Here is a 6,579-nt window from a genome sequence, read left to right as displayed (position 1 = left end):
CAGAGAGTGTCAGAGATCAGTTCTTGCCCATGAATGAGTCTCAATTTGGGACAGTAATCGGTTGGCCATTTCCTCAGTTTCTGCTCCATCTTTGTCTCTGCACAGCTTGCAGGCAGGACACTCTTTGGGTCAAAGATTTTGTGAGTGGGTTGCTGTACTTATTTCTCCACTGGGAGTGCTGGCTACAGCTAGGAGTCCCAGCTAGAGTCACCCCCCACCGACCCTCTGAGGCCTCTATGAATCCCAGGTATCTGGCAAGTTGTAGAGATTGCCAACACTCTACCACTGATCAATCTCCCTTCTCTCTTTTCTGCAATCGCTATATATGCTCTCCTACCTCCCACCCCCTCCTGTCCCTGTTCACTCTTCTTCTGTCTAGTTCTTTCCTTCCACCTACCTCTGATACCTAACTTGTTTCCCCTTATGAAAAAAAGATTCGGCCATCCTCCTTTGACCCCTCCTTGTTATTTGGCTTCTCTGTGTCTCACGATTATAGCATAGTTATTCTTTACTTTATGGCTAATATCCACTTATGAGTACATACCATGTATGTCCTTTTGATCTATGTTATGACACTCAAGATGGTATTTCTAGTTCCAACTGTTTGCCTGAGAAATTCATGATGTCATTGTTTTGAATGCCCATGTAATATTCTATTGTGTATCTTTATCAGTTCTTCACGTGGGACATCTAGGTTGTTTCCAGTGTCTGGCTACTACAAATAAAGCTTCTATGAACATATCTGAGCAAGTGTCCTTGTGGGATAGTGGAGCATCTTTTGGGTATATGCCCAGAAGTGGTATAGCTGAGTCTTGAGGTATAATTATCCCCAATCTTCTGAGAAAGTGGCAAATTGATTTCCAGAGTGTTTGTACAAGTTTGCACCCCCTCAGTAATGGAGGACTGTTCCCCTGGCTCCACAACCTCAACAGCATGTAAGATTGAGATTTTTATCTTAACCATTATGATGCCTGTAAAATGGAATTTCAGGGTCCTTTTGATTTGCATTTCCCTGATGAATAAGGCTATTTTTTAAATTTTTTATTTTATTTATTTATTTTTTTGATTTTTTGAGACATGGTTTCTCTGTATAGCCCTGGCTGTCCTGGAATTCACTCTGTAGACCAGGCTGGCCTCAGACTCAAAAATCCACTTGCCTCTGCCTCTTAAGTGCTGAAATTAAAGGCATGTGCCACCACTTCCCTGCTTTTTTTAAAAAATTTTTATTATTTTGAATAAGGCTATTGAACAGGTATTTAAGTGGTTCTCAGCCATTTAAGATTCTTCTGCTGAGAATTTTGTTTAACTCTGTGCCCATTTTTAAGTTGGGCTATTTGGATGGTTGTGTCTGACTTCTTGAATTCTTTATATATTTTAGATATTAGTCGTCTATTAGATGTAGGGTGAATGAAGATCTTTTCACAATCTGTAGATGGTCTTTTTGTCCTAATGACAGTGTTCTTTGATTTACAGACACTTTTAAGTTTCATGAGGTCCAATTTATTAATGATTGACCCTAGTGTGTGGGCTATTGGTGTTCTGTTCAGAAAGTTGTCTCCTGTGTAATAAATTCTAGGCTATTCCCCACTTTCTTTTCTATTAGATCTAGTGTATTTGGTTTTACTTTGCAGTCTTTGATCCATCTGGACTTGAGTTTTGAAGGGTGATAAATATGAATCTATTTGCATTCTTCTACTTGTAGACATTCAATTAGACCAGCACCACTTATTGAAGATGCTATCCCTTTTCCACTCTATGGTTTTGAATTCTTTGTCAAAAACAAGTGTCCATAGGTATGTGAGCTTATTTCTCAGTCTTTTATTCTATTCCATTGATCCACTTGTTTCTATAACAGGAACATGCACTTATTATTATTATTATTGCTCTGTAGTACATCTTGAAGTCAGGGATAATAATACATCTAGAAGTTTTCTTATTGTTCAGGATAATTTTAGCTATCGGGCTTTTTGTTTTTCCATATAATGTTAAGAATTTTTCTCTTAAAATCTGTGAAGAATTGTGTTGGAATTTTGATGAGAATTTCTTTGAATCTGTAGATTGCTTTTTGTAAGATGATCTTTTCACTATGTTAACCCTACCTATCCATGAGCAAGAGAGCTCTTTCCATCTCCTGATATTGTCTCAATTTCTTTTTTCAGAGACCCAAAGTTCTTATCATATGGGTATTTTACTTGCTTGATTCAAGTTATATGAAGATATTATATGTTATTTGTGGCTATTGTGAAGGGTACTATTTCACTAATTCCTTTAGCAGCCCATTTATCGCTTATGTAGAGGGAGTTCCTGATTTCTTTGAGTTAATTTTGTATCTAGTCACTTTGCTGAAGGTATTTATCAGCTGTAAGAATTCTATGGTAAAATTTTTGGGGTCACTTATGTAAGCTATCATATCATCTGTGAATAGTGATACTATGACTTTTTCCTTTCCAATTTGTATCCCTTTCATCTCCTTTAGTAGTCTTATTTTTCTAGCTAGAACTTCAAGTACTATATTGAAGAGATATAGGGAGAGTGGACAGCCTTGTCTCTGATTTAAGTTTCTCTCCATTTAATTTGATTTTGGCTGTTGGTTTTCTGTATATTGATTTTATTGTGTTTAGGTATGCACCTTGTATCCTGGCTCTCTCCAAGTTCAAGTTGAATTTTATCAAATACATTTTGGTATCTAATGAGATGATCATGAGGTTTTGTTTTTTTTAGTTTGTTTATATAGTAGATTATGTTAATGGATTCATGATTTGAACCACCTTTGCATCTCTGGAATAATGTCTACTTAATGGTGGTAAATAATGTTTTTGATGTGTTCTTGGAATCTGTTTATGAGTATTATATTGAATAATTTTGCATCAATGTTCATAAGAGAAATTGGTCTTAAATTCTCTTTCTTTGTTGATTCTTTGTTTGGTTTTGGAATCAGGGTGACTGTGGCCTCATAGAATGAGTTTGGTAGTATTCCTTCTATTTCTATTTTGTGGAATAATTTGAGAAGTGTAAGCATTAGTTATTCTTTGAAAGTCTGTCAGAATTCTACACTAAAACCATCTGCCCCATGATGTTTTTGGTTGGTAAATTTTTAACCACTGCTTCTATTTCCTTAGGAGTTATAATTCAGTTAACTTACCTGATCTTGATTTAGCTTTGGTAATTGGTATCTATCTAGAAAATAATTCATTTTCATTTATATTATATCTAGAAAATAATTTATTTAGATTTTCCCATTTTGTGAATTACCAATGGGGAATAAGACTTTGGAAGTAAGACCTAATAATTCTTTGAATTTCCACAGTGTCTGTTGTATTTCACCCTTTTCATTTCTGATTTTGTTAATATTGGTACTGTCTTTCTGCCTTTTAGTTAGTTTTGCTAAGAATTTGCCTATCTTTTTGATTTTCTCAAAGAACCAGCTTATGGTTTCATTAATTCTTGTATTGTATTGTATTGTATTGTATTGTATTGTATTGTATTGCTCTCTTTGTCTTTAGTTGATTGATTTCAGCCTTGAGTTTATTTCCTGCCATCTACTCCTCCTGGGTGTGTTTGCTTTTTTTTTTTTTTTTTTTTTTTTTTTTTTTTTTTTTTTTTTTTGTTTCTCTAGAGCCTTCAGATGTACTTTTAATTTGTTAGTATTAGAACTCTCCAATTTCTTTATGAAAGCACTTAGTGCTATGAACTTTCCTCACATTGCTTTCATAGGGGCCCATAAGTTTGGGTGTGTTGTGACCTCATTTTTATCCAATTCCAGTAAGTCTTTAGTTTTTTGTTCTTTTTTTTTATTTCTTCTCTAGTCCAGTGTTCATTGCATAGAGAGTTTTCCAGTTTCCATAAATATATGGCCTTTCTGCTGTTCCTGTTGTTGTTGAAGTCTTTTCTTATATTTCTTTATATTTATTTGCTTCCTCTTTTAATCCCTCTACCTGTTTGAATGTATTTTCCTGTATTTCCTTCAGAGATTTATTTATGTCCTCTTTAAAGGCCTCTATCATCTTTATAAGATTGGATTTGAGATCTTTGTCTTCTGCTTCAGTTTCATTAGGATATGCAGTGCAGGATAGCTGGGCTCTGGTGGCATCATATTGCTCCGGATCAACACAATTGTTGATTGTGTTCTTACTCTGTCATTTAGGCATCTGTTTTTTCCTGTTCTTGGCTGGATGATCCTGACGGTAGCATGACTTCTTGGGAAGGTGGGAGAGCAGTGGGACAGACAGTGGAGGTCAGGGTCCTGGACTCTGCTGGATGTGCCTCAGACAGAACCCACTTGCGTGCTGTGTCTCAGTGGGACCCAACTAGGATGACTGGAAGATCTGACTGGGATAGGATTGGTAGAGCAGAGTTCCAAGATGGTTAGTCTTGGGGTTCCCTAAAGGTTTCCAGTGGGAAACAGGATGCACTTGGGGTCCCTGAAGTGTCCTATGGACTGCAGGGCAAGCCCAGAGCTAGATAATGGGTCTCAGGGGACTGTGAGCAACTCACCTCTGCAGGCTTTGTCCCAGGTGGGATGGTGGGCAGATCTGACTAGGATGAAATTGGTCAGGCAATGCTCCAAGCTGGTTAGTTTTGGAGCCCCTGAAAGGATTCTGCAGGAGTCAGGACTCTGTTGGGGTCCTACAAGGCTTCTCAGGATCAAAAAGCAAGCCCAGAGCTAGACAATGGGGCTCAGGGGACCGAGCCCCACTCACCTCTTGCAGTCTATCCCAGGAGGACCAACTGGGATCGTGGGAAAGAAATCTTTTAAAGTGCATTTTTAAGGTTTGTTGTTTGTTTGTTTGTTTGTTATTTACCAAACTCTATACCCCCTCCCCTCTCTTTTTTCCCTTAGAAAGCTCTTGTAACTTTTAAGTTATATATTTGGTCAGTTTCACCAGTTGCTTAAGGGCTGATGTACTATTAGTAAAATACAAGGACAAAACTTTACTCATCAGTTCTTTAAGTGAAACGCTGGCTGGGGTTTAAAAATCCATACTAAATAAAAGGCACGTCAGAAAGTCTGTGCTCCAAATAAAGTGTATAGTGGATGGATTTTTTTTTTTTGATATGTGCTCATTCCAGAAAACACAGACTGATGCTTCTCTAGACAATGTTTGATGACAAATCCTGCTTTCGATACCAGCTGCCTTAAGCAAAACAGCAAGAAAAGTGATAAGTGTGGCTGTGCTCTTTGCCACCCTTGATAAACAAGTCTTGTTCTCTGAAATGGGCACACTCTTCCCTTTGCCACTACAAATTGTTTGCCATATTTCACTTCTCCCCTTGTCCAAAGTCTAATCCAGATTTAGGATCTAATACTGTGGTGAATTTTGTTTACTGAGGATTGGGATAGGAAGAATTTCAGGAGGCTGTTAGCAGCAGCTTGGAGTCCAGATGGGAAAACTTGGGAGTTTTTAGGTGTGTCTCTCAGCATGAGCCTCCCACAAACACAAAATCATTGGGCAACTTTGTTTCAGATTCTTGGCTACAACTCCAGACTTTCTATAGCAGAAACACTCAGGTGAGCCCAGTAGGCTGTATTTGATTAGGCCAGCAGGTGAATCTGGTACAAGACTTTAAAAAAGTCAGGTTGAGGGACAGCTGATGACTGGGGTGACTATATTGAAGGGTGAATCTATGAAGAACTACAAGTAAGTTACAAGTAATAACTCTGTGCCTGTTCCCAAGATGCTATAATCCTTTATCAAGGGTCTTGTGCTGGCCTTCCTGAAGTGTCTTGGTCTTTCCATAGTAATATTAATTGCCCAAGGTCCTATAAGTGTTCACCCTGTGAGTAAAGGTTTCTTGTTTTATTTTAATGGGTTAGATTTTTTTAACTTGGAAGGTTATTTATTTCAAAGGAATCTTGGAATATAAATTGTTCTTTGTTGTTTTTTTCCCCCACAAGAAATGAAAGCACTCAGGCAGATGGTTAAATTGGCTTTTCATTTAAAATGTACTTTATCTCTCTGAAAATGCTTTTCCACTGAAAGACCTGTTGGGGGGGGGGGTTGTGCTTTGTTTTTGTTGTTGTTGTTGTTGTTAATTAGAGTTTGCTAAATTTTGCTAGAGGACTTGAGCTCTGTCAGACTGGCGTGCTAAGGGCTTTTAACTTTGGACATCATACTTGGTAAAATCCAACCATGAAATTTTTAAAGGGCTGCCAGGAAACTTGAGGACTCAAAGAAATTTGCATATTGCATAATTCAATTTTTAACTCAAATTTTCAATGTAATTTCCCCTATCAGAGGAAAACTTGTTATTGGACCATTTAGGGTTTGGAGTATACTACTTTTTGAGACATTTTTGCCAGTATCTTAGAAAATGCTCATCCTTCCTTTCCTTCTTTCTGTGCTCTTCTTTTTTACCTCTTTTCTTTTTCTATTTTCTCTTTCTAAAGCAAGAAAAGGTTTTTAGTGTCTTTAAAAAATTTTCTTGTGCCTGTGAGTGATATCTTTCTTGGTAACTCACTCTGACTTGTAACTCACTGTGCAGTCCAGGCTGGCCTTGACCTCACAGCAATATCACTGCCTCAACTTTCCAAGACCTGGTATTAAAGACATGAATCACCAGTTTTGGGAAAACAACAAC

The sequence above is a fragment of the Apodemus sylvaticus genome, chromosome 6, assembly GCF_947179515.1.
Source record: "Apodemus sylvaticus chromosome 6, mApoSyl1.1, whole genome shotgun sequence".
In the NCBI taxonomy this organism is placed as follows: Eukaryota; Metazoa; Chordata; class Mammalia; order Rodentia; family Muridae; genus Apodemus; species Apodemus sylvaticus.
The sequence above is the reverse complement of the archived record's forward strand: the minus strand, read 5'-3'. Positions refer to the sequence as shown.